At 39.5% G+C, this 16,330-nt stretch overlaps 1 long non-coding RNA gene across 1 annotated transcript in view; it reads left to right on the top strand.

The window, feature by feature from the left end:
* The first annotated feature begins 2,239 nt into the window (after positions 1-2,239).
* The window catches only part of LOC149974580 (uncharacterized), a 140,173-nt gene continuing 126,082 nt past the window's right edge, over positions 2,240-16,330 (top strand). The window contains exons 1-2 of the long non-coding RNA XR_016489488.1: positions 2,240-2,881; positions 3,250-3,311. This is a non-coding gene — a long non-coding RNA (uncharacterized LOC149974580). The remainder of the gene's footprint in view (positions 2,882-3,249; positions 3,312-16,330) is intronic.

Below are 16,330 nucleotides of genomic sequence, written 5' to 3'. Positions count from 1 at the left end.
TATTTTATATTAATAAAGACTTGATAAATTGCCCCATGTTCCTCCGTCAACCCTGTGTCACTTCTAGGAAGAGTTTAACCCACAGTTTCACCATAATTTTAAAGCCCTGGCTATTTTGTTGTTTTGACAAAGTTATTACTGAAGATTATTATTGATATTTTTGGCCATTTTCTGGTGTTTTGTGGAGGAGCACTGAGCGGGTCAAGCATAACACGTAAACGCTGTTAAAAATAGATAGACAGGTAAGAATGTTTTTAACAATTCATTATTTTTTTTGTGAAGCTTGCATTGAATTGCCACTCCCTGTTGCACGCAACAAGCTTCCATTCCCCCGGTCATAAGGGGATTTCTGGGTGATTTAAGAAGAAATTGTCAACCCTGTTACTTTATCTGGCACTTACTATAGTCTTTTTTTTCTTATGAGATGGGAACACTAGTTTTTATTAAGTTGAATGTTATTCTATGCCATTTAGCAGACACTTGGAAATGCATGCATACTGTATGTAGCAAGTTAATCTTGTTTCCCTAATAGCATACATGGGTCGTTCCACCAATCCGGTGCCTTTTGAGAAGTGTTGAGAAGACTTGGTCTCAAAAAAGGTTTGATTTCACCAAATGTGTATATTCTATCATAAAGAGCACATACAATATTAACAATATGTATAGACCTGTGTCTGTGTATTATCTAATAATCTCAGTCTGATTATCAGTTCAAGAACGTTCAACATTTTCATTATCCCTAGCTAGGTGATGCTGGTTATGAGGTTTTGATCATAATGATGATGACGATAACCATTGATAGATTTTTGCCAGAGGGTAGTATCACTGTTTACCACATTAAATATGCCCATTTTGCTTAATGTAATTCACTCTCTGCCTTCAGGACCCACATCAGAAATGCTATAATCTATATTTAATATCTAACAGATCAATGTTTTCTGTCTTTTTTATTCCACATCGCCCCTGTCAGCATTTCAGGGTATTATTGTGAATGTACAGTATCTCTCTGTGAATCTCTGACTGTTTTAGAAATGAATTGCCCAATTTAGTGAATGGAGGCCAGGTGCTTGGAGAGATTGCTACCCTGTTCTAACCCTGCAGGTGGTGACGGGGTTAGAGACTGAGAACCAGACCACATCACATTGTATTCAGTCCTCCTTCACAGTTTTAAATACTTCCACAATGTGGAAATAAAATGGATGGAATACAAAAATGGCGTTAGCTCAATCTATTGAAATAAATTATTGAATACTGTCTATATGAAAAATATATATTATGAATAAAGTTGATGTAAAATTAGTTGCAAATGGGCTTGTCTAAACTCATGGCATGGGAAAGAGGATAACCCCTATTTGCGGACTGTCCTCGTCGTAACATGTCCCCTAAGCCTCAGCCCTATTTTCCATCAACAGTTTGGGATTTGGTGACACTTTATTTAGCAGCACCCAGGTCGCACACCGACCTGAATGTGGTCCTGACCTGAACCATATCATTTTTCAGGACAAGGTTATATTCATAATGTGTCTTGTATCTGGGAAACATGGCAGACCACTGCTTGGTTGCTCACTGCTCGCTGCTTTATTTAATTAATTATTTATTTTGAGTTAGATATGCAAGGCCACATCTCTGATCTGTATGTGGACTGACTGGTGGTTCAGCCCTCATAAGTAATCAGACAGCAACGGGCAAGGATGCCCTCTCAACCTCTCACTGATTCACTCCAATTCAGGTAGGAATTTTTAAAGCATATGATAAGGGCAATTCCATGGTAACAGAATGATGTTGAGACTCCGATTTTTCACTTTTACATTTAAGTCAAACAAAAACCAATGATTGCAAAGTTAAACAAACCATACAACTGTATGCACAATGACTACTGTTCACTGATGTTACAAAAACACATTTACTTGAAGAACAGTGCAGATTCAAAAGTGTTGTGCTGTTTGTGTCGTCATTCTGTTATCAAACTTTGTATCTGCACTGTTCTTCAAGTAAATGTGTTTTTGTAACATTTTCAGAGAGGGGAATGCCAGAATGCCTTGAGCTCGTGACGCTCGTTCACGTGAGAGCGAGCTCTGTTCCACCGCAATTCTACAGACAGAGGAATTCTCCGGTTGGAACATTATTGAAGATTTATGTTAACCAGTTAGAGCTCTAGGGGCGCTATTTCATTTTTGGATAAAAAACGTTCCCGTTTTAAGCGCGATATTTTGTCACGAAAAGATGCTCGACTATGCATATTCTTGACAGTTTTGGAAAGAAAACACTCTGAAGTTTCAGAATCTGCAAAGATTTTGTCTGTAAGTGCCCCAGAACTCATTCTACAGGCGAAACCAAGATGATGCATCACCCAGGAATTAGCAGAATTTCTGAAGCTCTGTTTTCCATTCTCTCCTTATATGGCTGTGATTGCGCAAGGAATGAGCCTACACTTTCTGTCGTTCGCCCAAGGTCTTAGCAGCATTGTGACGTATTTGTAGGCATATCATTGGAAGATTGGCCATAAGAGACTACATTTTCCAGAGGTCCGCCCGGTGTCCTTTGTCTAAATTTGTGCGTAATCTTCAGGTGCGGGCATTTTCTCCTGGGATTCAGGAGAGAAAGCATGTGTCCAAGAACGATGTATCAATGAAGAGATATGTGAAAAACACCTTGAGGATTGATTCTAAACAACGTTTGCCATGTTTTCAGTCGATATTATGGAGTTAATTTGGAAAAAAGTTTGCGTTTTGAGGACTGAATTTATGGATTTTTTTTGGTAGCCAAATGTGATGTATAAAACGGAGCTATTTCTAATACACAAATAATCTTTTTGGAAAAACTGAGCATCTGCTATCTAACTGAGAGTATCCTCATTGAAAACATCAGAAGTTCTTCAAAGGTAAATGATTTTATTTGAAGGCTTTTATGTTTTTGTTAATGTTGCGTGCTGGATGCTAACGCTAATGCTAACGCTAAATGCTAACGCGAAATGCTAACTCTAGCTAGCTACTTTTACACAAATGATTGTTTTCCTATGGTTGAGAAGCATATTTTGAAAATCTGAGATGACAGTGTTGTTTACAAAAGGCTAAGCTTGAGAGATGGCATATTTATTTCATTTCATTTGCGATTTTCATAAATAGTTAACGTTGTGTTATGCTAATGAGCTTGCTGATAGATTTACACAATCCTGGATACAGGGGTTTTTTCATAGCTAAACGTGACGCAGAAAACGGAGCGATTTGTCCTAAACAAATAATCTTTCAGGAAAAACTGAGCATTTGCTATCTGAGAGTCTCCTCATTGAAAACATCTGAAGTTCTTCAAAGGTAAATGATTTTTTTGAATGCTTTTCTGTTTTTTTGTGTAAATGTTGCCAGCTGAATGCTAATGCTAAATGCTACGTTAGCCATCAATACTGTTACACAAATGCATGTTTTGCAATGGTTGAGAAGCATATTTTGAAAATCTGAGATGACAGTGTTGTTAACAAAAGGCTAAGCTTGAGAGCTAGCATATTTATTTCATTTCATTTGCGATTTTCATGAATAGTTAACGTTGCGTTATGGTAATGAGCTTGAGTCTGTATTCACGAACCCGGATCCGGGATGGGGAGATCAGAAAGGTTAAAAACATCCTAAAGATTGATTCTATACATCATTTGCTATGTTTCTACGGACTGTAACAGAACTTTTTGACACTTCGTCAGCTCCTAGTGAATGCGCTTCATGAGTTTGGATTTGTTTACAAAACGCGCTAACAAAAGTAGCTATTTGGACATAAATGATGGACATTATCGAACAAAACAAACATTTATTGTGGAACTGGGATTCCTGGAAGTGCATTCCGATGAAGATCATCAAATGTAAGGGAATATTTATAATGTTATTTCTGACTTCTGTTGACTGCACAATATGGCGGATATCTTTTTGGTCTCTGAGCGCCGTACTCAGATTTTTGCATGGTTTGCTTTCTCCGTAAAGCTTTTTGAAATCTGACTCAGATTTCATTAAGGAGAAGTGTATCTAAAGTTCCATGTATAACACTTGTAATTTCATCAACATTTATTATGAGTATTTCTGTAAATTGATGTGGCTCTCTGCAAAATCACCGGATGTTTCGGAACTACTGAACATAACGCGCCAATGTATACTGAGATTTTTTGATATAAATATGAACTTTATCGAACAAAACATACATGTATTGTGTAACATGAAGTCCTATGAGTGTCATCTGATGAAGATCATCAAAGGTTAGTGATTCATTGTATCTCTATTTCTGATTTTTGTGACTCCTCTCTTTGGCTGGAAAATCGCTGTGTTTTTCTGTGGCTTGGTTCTGACATAACATAATTGTTTGTGGTGCTTTCGCAGTAAAGCCTATTTGAAATCGGACACTGTGGTGGGATTAACAAGAAGTGTATCTTTAAAATGGTTTGAAATACTTCTATGTTTGATGAATTTTAATTATGGGATTTCTGTTGTTTTGAATTTGGTGCCCTGCACTTTCACTGGCTGTTGTCATATCGATCCCGTTAACGGGATTGCAGCCCTAAGAAATTTTAAATTGTTCTTCCTCAGCGCTTAAGCTTCGTTGGAGAACTCTTGCCTGATAAATAACATTTGAGCTAAGTGTGGGGTTCTTGACTTGGCATCTACAGTTCTTCAGACTTGAAAACGGTTCTTGAAATGTATGGAGTCCCTTTTTATAGCACACAGCAAATTGTTAACTGGAGTTGATTTTTCAGTGTAACATTTCAAGTGTTGATTGAAGAGTTGAATTAACACTGTAAAGAGGTCAATTAACACTGTAAAATAACCCCAGTGTTGGTGCTAAAAGTGTAAAGTGCATCTAGGAAAAGTTATGGGAATGGAATAGCAAGGTATCAGCTGGCGATGGTCCACTGAGAAATGTGTGATGAAACATTGGTTCACTTAACTGGGGACAACATAGAGTGACATAGAGTGTTGGACCTTCTGTATTTACCATCTATCAGAGTAGACTAATATATTACATAATCAATTGAATTAAAACTATTGAAAAAACTGGTGATGATGGGTGATAGAATGGTTTTCACAGTTTCTGCTTTGCTTTTTGCTTTTTCTGCTTTGTTAGACAGAACTGCTACCTGAACTCATGTTAGATCAAACACACACACACACACACACACACACACACACACACACACACACACACACACACACACACACACACACACACACACACACACACACACACACACACACACACACACACACACACACACACACACAGTCTTACTCCATATCTAATAATAAATAATAATGCCTTCCCCTGCCTGTGTCTCAGTCTGAGAGCTGTGATCAGCACTATCTCCTTAGAACAGAGATGATAACACTACTTTCAGAGATGTACGATCTCAGACGAGAGGGCGGGAGGGAGAGATGGGGGAAAGAGAGGGAGTTGGGGATGGGGTGAGAGATGGGGGAGAGAGAGCGGGTGAGGGGAGATAGAGAGGAGGTGGAGAGAGAGACTAACCAGTACACAAAGTCCTTTCTCTCAATTTAATTTTGAAGCACCTACATTGAGGCGAGGGTGTGTTTGGGTTTGTTGTCTCAATAAGACAAAGGGGGTTTGCTTTGACCCCACCATCAGCAGGTGACAACCGTGAAGGCTACCTCAGTGAGGTATCACAACAAACACATTTCTTATTCATTATTCACCTTTGTGTCTTACATCAAACTTGACTCGATGTGGTTGTTACTTGGGCTGACTGTTGAGCTAGTCAGGGAACTGGATCACAATTAAATATTATGTGACTGTGTCCTTCATGAAAGTCTCATTTGAGACTGACATTTTATTCAGCCACAGCCTGTGCCAACCACAAAGGACTATCCTGCTGTTTGGACGATGTGCCAGCCATTGTTTTCCAACCTTTATTTTATTTATGTAATCAAAAAAACATTTTTAATTAAACATATCATTGATCCTAAAAGCTACTGATCCATCTCCTCCTACTCCACTTCCACCTCCTTTTATTTTTCCTCCCTTCCTCCTCCTCATCTTCCTCCTCCTCTTTCTCTTCCTCCCCTTCCAACAGTCTGCCACCATCATGTTATCTCCACCTTCGACTTTTTTAGCCTGCAGTCCTCCTCCTCCCTCCCTCTCCAGCCTTCCCCCAGTGCTAGCTGTGGTGGCAGGCTGGGTGGCTGGGCGGGAGGCAAGGCTGCACCTTTTGTTGTCAGAGTTTCATCCCTGTCAAGGTCGTCTGCCACGTGACTGGAGTAGTGACAAGAGAGCTCGCTGTGGCAAGTGATTATAGAGCAGTGTGTGCGTGTGTGTGTGTGTGCTTGTGAGTGTGTGAGTGTGTGCTTGTGAGTGTGTGAGTGTGTGCTTGTGGGTGTGTGAGTGTGTGCTTGTGAGTGTGTGAGTGTGTGCTTGTGAGTGTGTGAGTGTGTGCTTGTGGGTGCATGCGCACGTGCGCAAGGCCTCTGCAACATGAAATGCTAGCAGAGATGCTGATAACTCAGGAAATTAAGATCTCTCTTCTTTTTCTCCCTCTGTTTATTTTCTTTATTTTCTTTTTATCATGGGAAAATCAGGCTGTGCCTGCTGGTAGAACGGTAGTTCTAGTTATAACTCATAGGCCCAATATGTAGCTTTATAGTGAACATTTTACAGGAGAGTATTCTGGCTTGGGTGTGTTAAATAATGTATAAAAGTGTTATAGTACAGCCCGCATTGAATTAGCTGACCAGACATTGACATGCAGCAATTTGGGTTGAGACATGGTGTGGACATGAAGCTAGGGTTTGGGTTAGAGTTGGGGCTAGGGTCAGGGTTGAGCCAGCATATGGACATGGAGCTAGGGTTTGGGTTAGACTTAGTGCTAGGATTATGGTTGAGCCAGCATGTGGACATCATGCTAGGTATTGGGTTAGGGTTGATGCTAGGGTTTGAGTTAGGGTTGAGGCTAGGGTTAGGGTTTAGCCAGCATGTGGACATGAAGCTAGGGTTTGGGTTAGACTTAGCGCTAGGGTTAGGGTTGAGCCAGCATGTGGACATGGAGCTAGGGTTTGGGTTAGGGATAGGCAAAGACCATCAGGATCCAGCTCTTGTATCATGGACTGTGTGGTCTGGTTTTAACACCCGTGGGAAGACAAAGACCTGAAGATACGCACCTATCTCTGTGACAACCAAACCAGCCTCACTCTCACATGTCTGTTTGTACACAAATATTTGAACATTGGTTTGTATCTTTTCCGCAAAAGAATGTGACTCATCCATACCAAGGGGAAGGAGAATCTGCTGTAGGCTGTGAAGCTCTAAAGCTGCATTTTACATAACCACACACCCCCCCACACACACACTCTCACTCACTCACTCACTCACTCACTCACTCACTCACTCACTCACTCACTCACTCACTCACTCACTACACACACACACACACACACACACACACACACACACACACACACACACACACACACACACACACTCACTCACTCACTCACTCACTCACTCACTCACTCACTCACTCACTCACTCACTCACTACACCACACACACACACACACACACACACACACACACACACACACACACACACACACACACACACACTCACTCACTCACTCACTCACTCACTCACTCACTCACTACACCACACACACACACACACACACACACACACACACTCTCACTCACTCACTCACTCACTCACTCACTCACTCATTCACTACACCACACACACACACACACACACACACACACACACACACACACACACACTCACTCACTCACTCACTCACTCACTCACTCACTCACTCACTCACTCACTCACTCACTCACTCACTCACTCACTCACTACACCACACCACACCACACCACACCACACACACACACACACACACACACACACACACACACACACACACACACACACACACACACACATCTCCAGTGTGACTCACCCATTCCAAGGGGAGAGGAGAAGGTGCTGAAGGCTGTAATGCTGTGATCCTGCATTTGACATGAAACAAGCCTCTGCTGAACATGCTGTGACACACACAAACACACACACTTCTGTCTCCTGTGCCCTGTTGTGAGTAACCAGATGCATCCCTCTGCTGAGTGACTAACCCTACAGTGGCAGAAACTGCCACACACACACACATACACACATACATGTACACAGACACATACATACACACATGCCAAACTTTAAGGAGGCTGGGAGAGGGAAGGAAGAAAGAAAAAAGCCCTCATTCAAATTGAAAACCTTTAACCTGCAAACAGCAAGCTTAGCCCCACCAGAGATAACAACACAATCACACTGTCATTACATGTGAAAGTCTCTGCCCTCTGCAAATACAGTACCAGTCAAACGTTTGGACACACCTACTCATTCTTTATTTTGACTATTTTCTACATTGCAGAATAATAGTGAAGACATCACAACTATAAAATAGCACATATGGAATCATATAGTAACCAAAAAAGTGTTGAACAAATCTAAATATATTTATATTTGAGATTCTTCAAGCCACCATTTGGCTTGAGGACATATTTGCACATTCTTACACTCCAGGTGAAGCTGGTTGAGAGAATGCCAAGAGTGTGCAAAGCTGTCATTAAGGCAAAGGGTGACTACTTGGAAGAATCTCAAATATAAAATATACAGTATTTTGATTTGTTCAACACTTTTTTGGTTACTACATGATTTCATATGTGCTATTTTATAGTTTTGATTTCTTCACTATTATTCTACAATGTAGAAAATAGTCCAAATAAAGAAAACCCTTGAATGAGTAGGTGTGTTCAAACTTTTTACTGGTACTGTGTATTACCGTCAAAACTCCTCTTCTCTACCCTCTGCTCCAGACAGTGTTTACAATAATGACACCTTCTACTGTCTAAATCATTATGAAGAGGGATTGAAAAAGTGGTCACACTTGATTTGGATACTCCGGATGCTCTACAGATGGCCATACTATTAACAAACTATCTGTTGATAAGCAACTGCTTGCTACGGTTACAGTTAAGGCTAGGTTTAGAATAAGGGTTAGGGTTAAGATTAGGGTTAGGGTAAGGGATAAGGTTAGGGTTAGGGTAAGCGTTAGAACTAGGGTTAGGGTTAGTAGATAGTTAGTTGAAATGTTACTGGTAGTCTGTAAATAGTCTGTAGAGCATCTACAGATAGACTACTCAAATAAAGTGTTCCTTAAAACTGTAAAATGTAAAACCTTCTGTTCATTGTCCAATGTCCGCTGAGTATTGTGAATCGATAGTAATGACTACAGTATATTAAGGATCCCCAATGAGAGGGGATGGTTATATAAGGAAAAACAATCTGACACTAAAAGGGATTCCTCTCATGTTTTCATCTGTAAGACATCTAGGGCAGAGGTATGTGTGTGTGTGTGTGTGTGTGAATAATCTAAATGAATGCTCAGACCTTCAACTGAGGGACCTCCACATCTTACAAACATGTTTGGCTTATCTGAGACCAAGAATGTAGTGGAATAAAATAAGCAATATTCAATATAGCTAAGGCAAAATAAACCAGGTTCAAGGTCTTGTGGAATGCTGTATGCCATTGTTATATAGCATTTTCTATGCCAATGTCAACCAACCTGGAGATGGCCAACATGATTGATGGCTTTGAAATACACATTTTCTTTTAAACCTTGGGTTTCTCTTCTCAGAATGTGTGTGTCCTATGTAGCTGTGTGTGTGTGTGTGTGTGTGTGTGTGTGTGTGTGTGTGTGTGTGTGTGTGTGTGTGTGTGTGTGTGTGTGTGTGTGTGTGTGTGTGTGTGTGTGTGTGTGTGTGTGTGTGTGTGTGTGTACTGTACATATGGTGAAAGTAAATAACAAATAAACAAGCGAGCAGCGAATCAAAATATGACAACGTGGGTGGATGCTGCTGGATGGTGTTTCACTAATCCTATTTATTTATGACTCCGCTTGGCATGTAGCTTCTGCGTACAATTTGGTTACATTCCAGTTTCATTTAAACGCCTGCAATTGACTCGCCGTCTGGCAAACTCTTATGGAGTAAACATTTAAAGCCATACGGGAAAGAAAGTTGGGTCTGTATACCGGTGCATTGAGTTTGGATATACTAAAACATATTAAAACATACAAATGTACTGGCGAAGCTAATAACGGTACGCTATTTACCAGGTATCTGTCTTATTAAAAACAAAAACAATGTTTTAAGTCAGTGGTAGGCATTGGTCTGAAGACAAAAAGGAAAGAATATTCACGACGAGCACCACAATGCCTATTCCACCCATGCTCTACCAAGGTAATACCAAGGTATTCACAATAACAGCACTTACAGTTTCCCGGGGCAGCTATAGCAGGGCAGAAATTTTACAAAAATACTTATTGGAAAGTTGGCATCCTATGATGGTGACACATTGAATGTCACTGAGCTCTTCAGTAAGGCCATTCTACTGCCAGTGTTTGTCTATGGATATTGCATGGCTTTGTGCTCAATTTTATACACAATTTATACAACAACAACTGGTGTGGCCACATACTTTTGTACATGTAGTGTATGTGTGGGCAGGTTGCTTAGGATTCAAACCTTCTCAAACAGCCTAATTCATACTCTTGGAGGAGGTGCTTCCACAATAATGTGATTTGTACAGCATACAAGGTAAAGTATTGGATTTTTCACACACCACAGTAAGACATTATCCCATTATGCTATCTTTTCATGTTTCTTTTTTCAATTAAATAAAAGCAAGCTTTTATACTTACAAGACCATCAGGCTTGAGATGTTTTGTCTTGTAGTAATGTGGTGCATGCCTGTATTTCCTTAAACCTTTATTTTAGCGATGCATGTTATAATCATAATAACTTCCTTTATTGGTCAGCAGGTGCCCAACATAACAACAGTAGCTCAGATAGATAGAGCCTGCCTGCATTCCTGATTTCTCTAACTGTTAGCTTACCTGTGTAATAATGACGTAAGCTCAGAACCACATGTGTTTCAAACATGGTGCTGTTTTATCAATTGCTGTGCTGGTCGATGGACAGCTCATTACCTCTGTCAAAATAATTTATAGTTTAAAGATATGTTTGTACTTGTATGTCTTTGCTATAAAGATGGTGACACAACAATATACACATTTACTATAGGCCTATACAATAAAATATTGCAAAATTATACCAGACAAAAGTTTTTTTAAACTATTTTCTACATTGTAGAATAATAGTGAAGACATCAAATCTATGAAATAACACATATGGAATCATGTAGTAACCAAAAAAGAGTCAAACAAAGTAGCCACCCTTTGCCTTGATGATAGCTTTGCACACTCTTGGCATTTTCTCAACCAGCAGCATGAGGTAGTCACTTGGAATGCATTCAATTCAGGTGTGCCTTGTTAGAAATTTGAGAAATGTCTTTCCTTCTCAATGCGTTTGAGCCAATCAATTGTGTTCTGCCCTCACAATGTGTAAGATACAAATCTTAGCAGACAGCTTACACTCTTCCAATAAATGATCAGGAGGCTTGGTCCCGTTAAGAATCTTTAGTAGACATTTTTTGTTTGTAACTGCAACTGATACAGAAAGTATAACATGGATGAGAAAAAGTCACCATATACTGTATATTGAAACAAATGGATACAAATAAAGAACAGCATCTCTATCACAAGTTAGCAACAAGAAAACGAGCCTAACTAGCCAACATGACTGTGCAGAAATAATGACAATTTACATCACAGGAAAGGTGCCATTTAAATATATTCACACAATATAAGTGTCCATATAGTTTAACAACTATGCTTTAGCTTTGTCACAATAGCTATCTGAACACTTAAAATAGCTAGATACATCCAAAACCCAAATAAGCTCAATTCTGTCACAAAACGATAGCTAGCATGCTAACACACAATGTTAAGTGAATGGGCGATAGTTAGCACAATTAGCTTAGCATCATCGGAAATTAGAAAACCAGAATAAACAAATAAAAAACATAAATATTCTAGAAACACAATTTGAATTAGCAAAAGTATGTCCTAATAACTTGAAAGTACTTATATTTAACCAAGGCCTAGTAAGATGGAAAAATAGAGCTTGTCTGTCTGTTGTTGTCTTCCAGATTGTTCTGACAGGAAATAGCTCTGAAACGAAAGTTAGCAAATTAAAAGCTACAGTACCCAAATTTGCCTGTAGATGACAATATAGGGCAATATAATACATTGTACAGAAGTATACTCCCGCTTGGCATAATGACCTTTAATGTCACTATGTTTACTTTTGGAGGAGTAGGACGACTTCAGAAACAGGTCTGAAGAACACCTTAGATGTGCCCTGTCTCATGACTTTCTCTTCCACTTTCCTGATTTTGTTGTCACCTCTTGGTAAAGTTTTGATGACGAGTCCAACAGGCCATTCGTTTTGGTGGACTTGCGTGTCTTTTAGTATGACTATATCTCCAACTTGCAGGTTAGGTTTGTCCACTTGCCATTTTCTGCATGTCAACAGGTATTCTTGTCTCTATCTTTTCCAGAATGTGTCTGTGAGGCTCTGAACTTGTTTACATTGCTTGCTGTAGAGATCTTTGAGGTTGAAGTCTCCTGGTGTTGCTGTTGTAGTTTCAATATTTTGTGTCAGAAGCATTGCAGTTGTAAGAACTGCTGGCATCTCCGGATCTATGGGACTATGGGTTGAGCGTTGACTTCAGCCATGAGTGTGGTGAGGACTTCATGTGTGAGACAAGTAGAACTAACTTCCAGAAGCATGGCATATAGAATGCAACGAGTGATCCAATCATCCTCTCCCAAGCTCCTCCCATATGTGACGCATTTTATTTATTTATTTATCCGTTATTTTACCAGTTAAGTTGACTGAGAACACGTTCTCATTTGCATGAGGGGGATTGAAAGTCCACGTGCATCCATGGTCTTGAAGGCAAGTACTCAAATCAAATAAAATCAAATTCATTTATATAGACCTTCGTACATCAGCTGATATCTCAAAGTGCTGTACAGAAACAGTACTCATCTCAGAGTCATCTGTTTTGATCTTCAGCTCTTTGCAGGCTCTGATGAAGTTTGTGCCATTATCTAAGCGTTGTTGCTTTGCAGGTCCTCCGATAGAGAAGAATCGTCTGAAAGCATTGATGAAGCTTGGGGTAGACATAGATTCTATCACTTCAATGTGTACCGCTCTTGTACTCATGCAGGAGAACAGGTCGACCCAGCGTTTTCTTTCAGCGCTGCCTCGTCTGGTCAGACGAGAGATGATGTTCCAGGGTCCAAAGATGTTCAGTCCAGCATGATTGAACGGAGGATCAGAGGCAAGTCTGTCTTCAGGTAAGTCTGACATCTTTTGCTCTTCTAGTTTTCCTCTACGTTTTCTGCAGATCACACACTTATGGATTATGCTGGATACCAGTCTTTTACTTCCAATGATCAACAATCCAGCTGACCGGACTGCACATTTAGACTGCGTGAATCAGGCCTTCATGGTCAAATTGCTGCAAAGAAACCACTACTAAAGGACACCAATAAGAAGAAGAGACTTGCTGGGCCAAGAAACACAAGCAATGGACATTAGAGCGGTTGAAATCTGTCCTTTGGTCTGATGAGGTCCAAAAGGATTCTACCCCCAAGCCATAAGACTCCTGAACAGCTAATCAAAGGGCTACCCAGACCCCTCTTTTACGCTGCTGCTACTCTCTGTTTATAATCTATGTATAGTCACTTTAACTCTCCCTACATGTACATATAACATATGTACATATAGCCTCACTTGTTATTTTATTGCTGCTGTTTAAATATTTGTTACTTTTATTTTCTATTCATTTTTTTTTTACTTAACACTTATTTTTAATTGTATTCTTTACTTCTTAAAGCATTGTTGGTTAAGGGCTTGTAAGTAAGCATTTCACTGTTCACTGTTGTATTGGGTTCATGTGACAAATACCATTTAATTTGATTTGATGAGTCCAAATTTGAGATTTTTGGTTCCAACCGCCATGTCTTTGTGAGACGCGGAGTAAGGATTATCTGTATGTGTAACAGTATAACTTTAGTCCGTCCCTTCGCCCCTACCCGAACCAGGGACCCTCTGCACACAGACAACAGTCACCCATGAAGCATTGTTACCCATCGCTCCACAAAAGCCGCGGCTCTTGCAGAGCAAGGGGAACCACTTAAAGGTCTCAGAGCGAGTGACGTCACCGATTGAAACGCTATTAGCCGCTAACTAGTTAGCTATTTCACATCGGTTACATATGGTTCCCAGTGTGAAGCATGGAGGAGGAGGTGTGATGGTGTGGATGTGCTTTGCTGGTGACACTGTCTGTGATTTATTTAGAATTCAAGGCAGACTTAACCAGCATGGCCACCACAGCATTATGCAGCGATATGCCATCCCATCTGGTTTGCGCTTAGTGGGAATATCATTTGTTTTCAGCAGGACAATGACCCAACACACCTCCAGGCTGTGTAAGGGATATTTGGCCAAGAAGGAGAGTGATGGAATGCTGCATCAGATGACCTGGCCTCCACAATCACCCAAACTCAACCCAGCTGATTTGGTTTGGGATGAGTTGGATCACAGAGTGAAGGTAAGCAGCCAACAAGTGATCAGTATATGTGGAACTCCTTCAAGACTGTTGGAAAAGCATTCCTCTTGAAGCTGGTTGAGAGAATGCCAAGAGTGTGCAAAGCTGTCATCAAGGCAAAGGGTGGCTACTTTGAAGAATCTCAAATATAAATATATTTAGATTTTTTTTAACGCTTGTTTGGTTACTAAATTATTCCACATGTATTATTTCATAGTTTTGAAGTCATCACAATGTAGAAAATAATTTTAAAAAATAAAGAAAAACCCTTGAATAAGTAGGTGTGTCCAAACTTTTGACTGCTACTGTATATACCGGTATATATCATTTTAATAGCAGGACACTGTATCGTCCATTATCCCTCTGAAAGGTATGAATTAGGCTATTTCTGGATGTTTGAATACTAAGCAACCTGCCTGCACATAGTTTGAAGTACAATGCCAGCATGGCTACGGTAGTAGGTCAAAGCTGTTTGTTGGAAAACCTTGGTAGAGCATGGGTGGAATAGGCATTGTGGTGCTCATGTGAATGTCTTTTCTTTTTCGGGTTCAGACCAATGCCAACTTTCACTTAAAGTGTATTTATTCAACATTATTATACAACATTATAATACAGCATAAAACAGCAATAAAAGTTAAGTAACAGTAAACAATAATGACAAATGGCTACAGACAAAAATGTACTTGTTATCTTAAAACAACCGAGCAAGCTCCTCAAAAATACACAAATAATCAACATGTACACATTAACTATTTACATAAAAATGAATCTTAAAGTTTACTGAAGAAAGGCCTAGTACTACATTGTCTGTGAACAAAAGTGAGTTTTAACACTAATTGCCATTGACAGTTTTTTATATCGTCTCTTTTTGGTCCATTTAGATTGTTAATGTAGATTATATACAAAAAAAAGTAAAAAATGTAATGGTTAAAAATGTTCATCTTTTACAGTGACTTGTTGTAGGCTCCTAAGTGGACCATAAGGTTAAAAACCAAAGCAAATTAAGAAACTAAACTAAAAAAAACAAAAAACAAAATAAAATCAAAATTAAGTAACTCTGCCAAAGTGTCTCTTTTGGGTCACTTTTGCCGGTCCCAAACCCGGATAAAGGAGGAGGGTTGGAATTGTGACATTAAAAAAAACAAGAATTGACAGAAGAAAGTTCATTTGTAGTTCTAAACATATTTAGGGTGTTTTTTACTCACTTTTTGTCTCTCCCACGACGTTATTCCTCTCTCCAACAGCGTCCATCACAATTACATGCACATTGCAAATTATGCAAATTAGGTGATGACGTCATTTAGTGTCTTTTAGGGCAGCCAATAGCTACTTTCCTTACTGAGGAGTTGGCAACACTGATTTGCACACTTGCAGTGCACAACTGAATTGAGGCTCTATTTAACGTTACATGTGGGGTTATTTATATATTTATTCATTCCATTATTTTACTTTTAGAATTGTGTGTATTGTTGTGAATTGTTAGACACTACTGCACTGTTGGAGCTAGGAACAAAAGCATTTCGCTACACCCCCAAAAACATCTGCTAACAATGTGTATGTGACCAATACAATTTGATTTGATTTGAACCGTTGCCTATATGCGGTTCATACCTAGCTTAATGTATCTTAACAAAGCAATTTATTTTCTCGGCTGTGGTTTGTGAGTGATAAATTATACATTTAATCAAAACTGTTGCCCCTGCAAACGTATTCAGTCCAAAAGGTGGCAAGTCTAATGGTCTTATGGACGCTGTATTCTCGTTCTTGATTACCC

Source organism: Oncorhynchus mykiss, chromosome 20 (genome assembly GCF_057628025.1).
Source record: "Oncorhynchus mykiss isolate SJ-2025 chromosome 20, ASM5762802v1, whole genome shotgun sequence".
In the NCBI taxonomy this organism is placed as follows: domain Eukaryota; kingdom Metazoa; phylum Chordata; class Actinopteri; order Salmoniformes; family Salmonidae; genus Oncorhynchus; species Oncorhynchus mykiss.
This window is presented reverse-complemented; position numbering and strand designations above follow the sequence as displayed.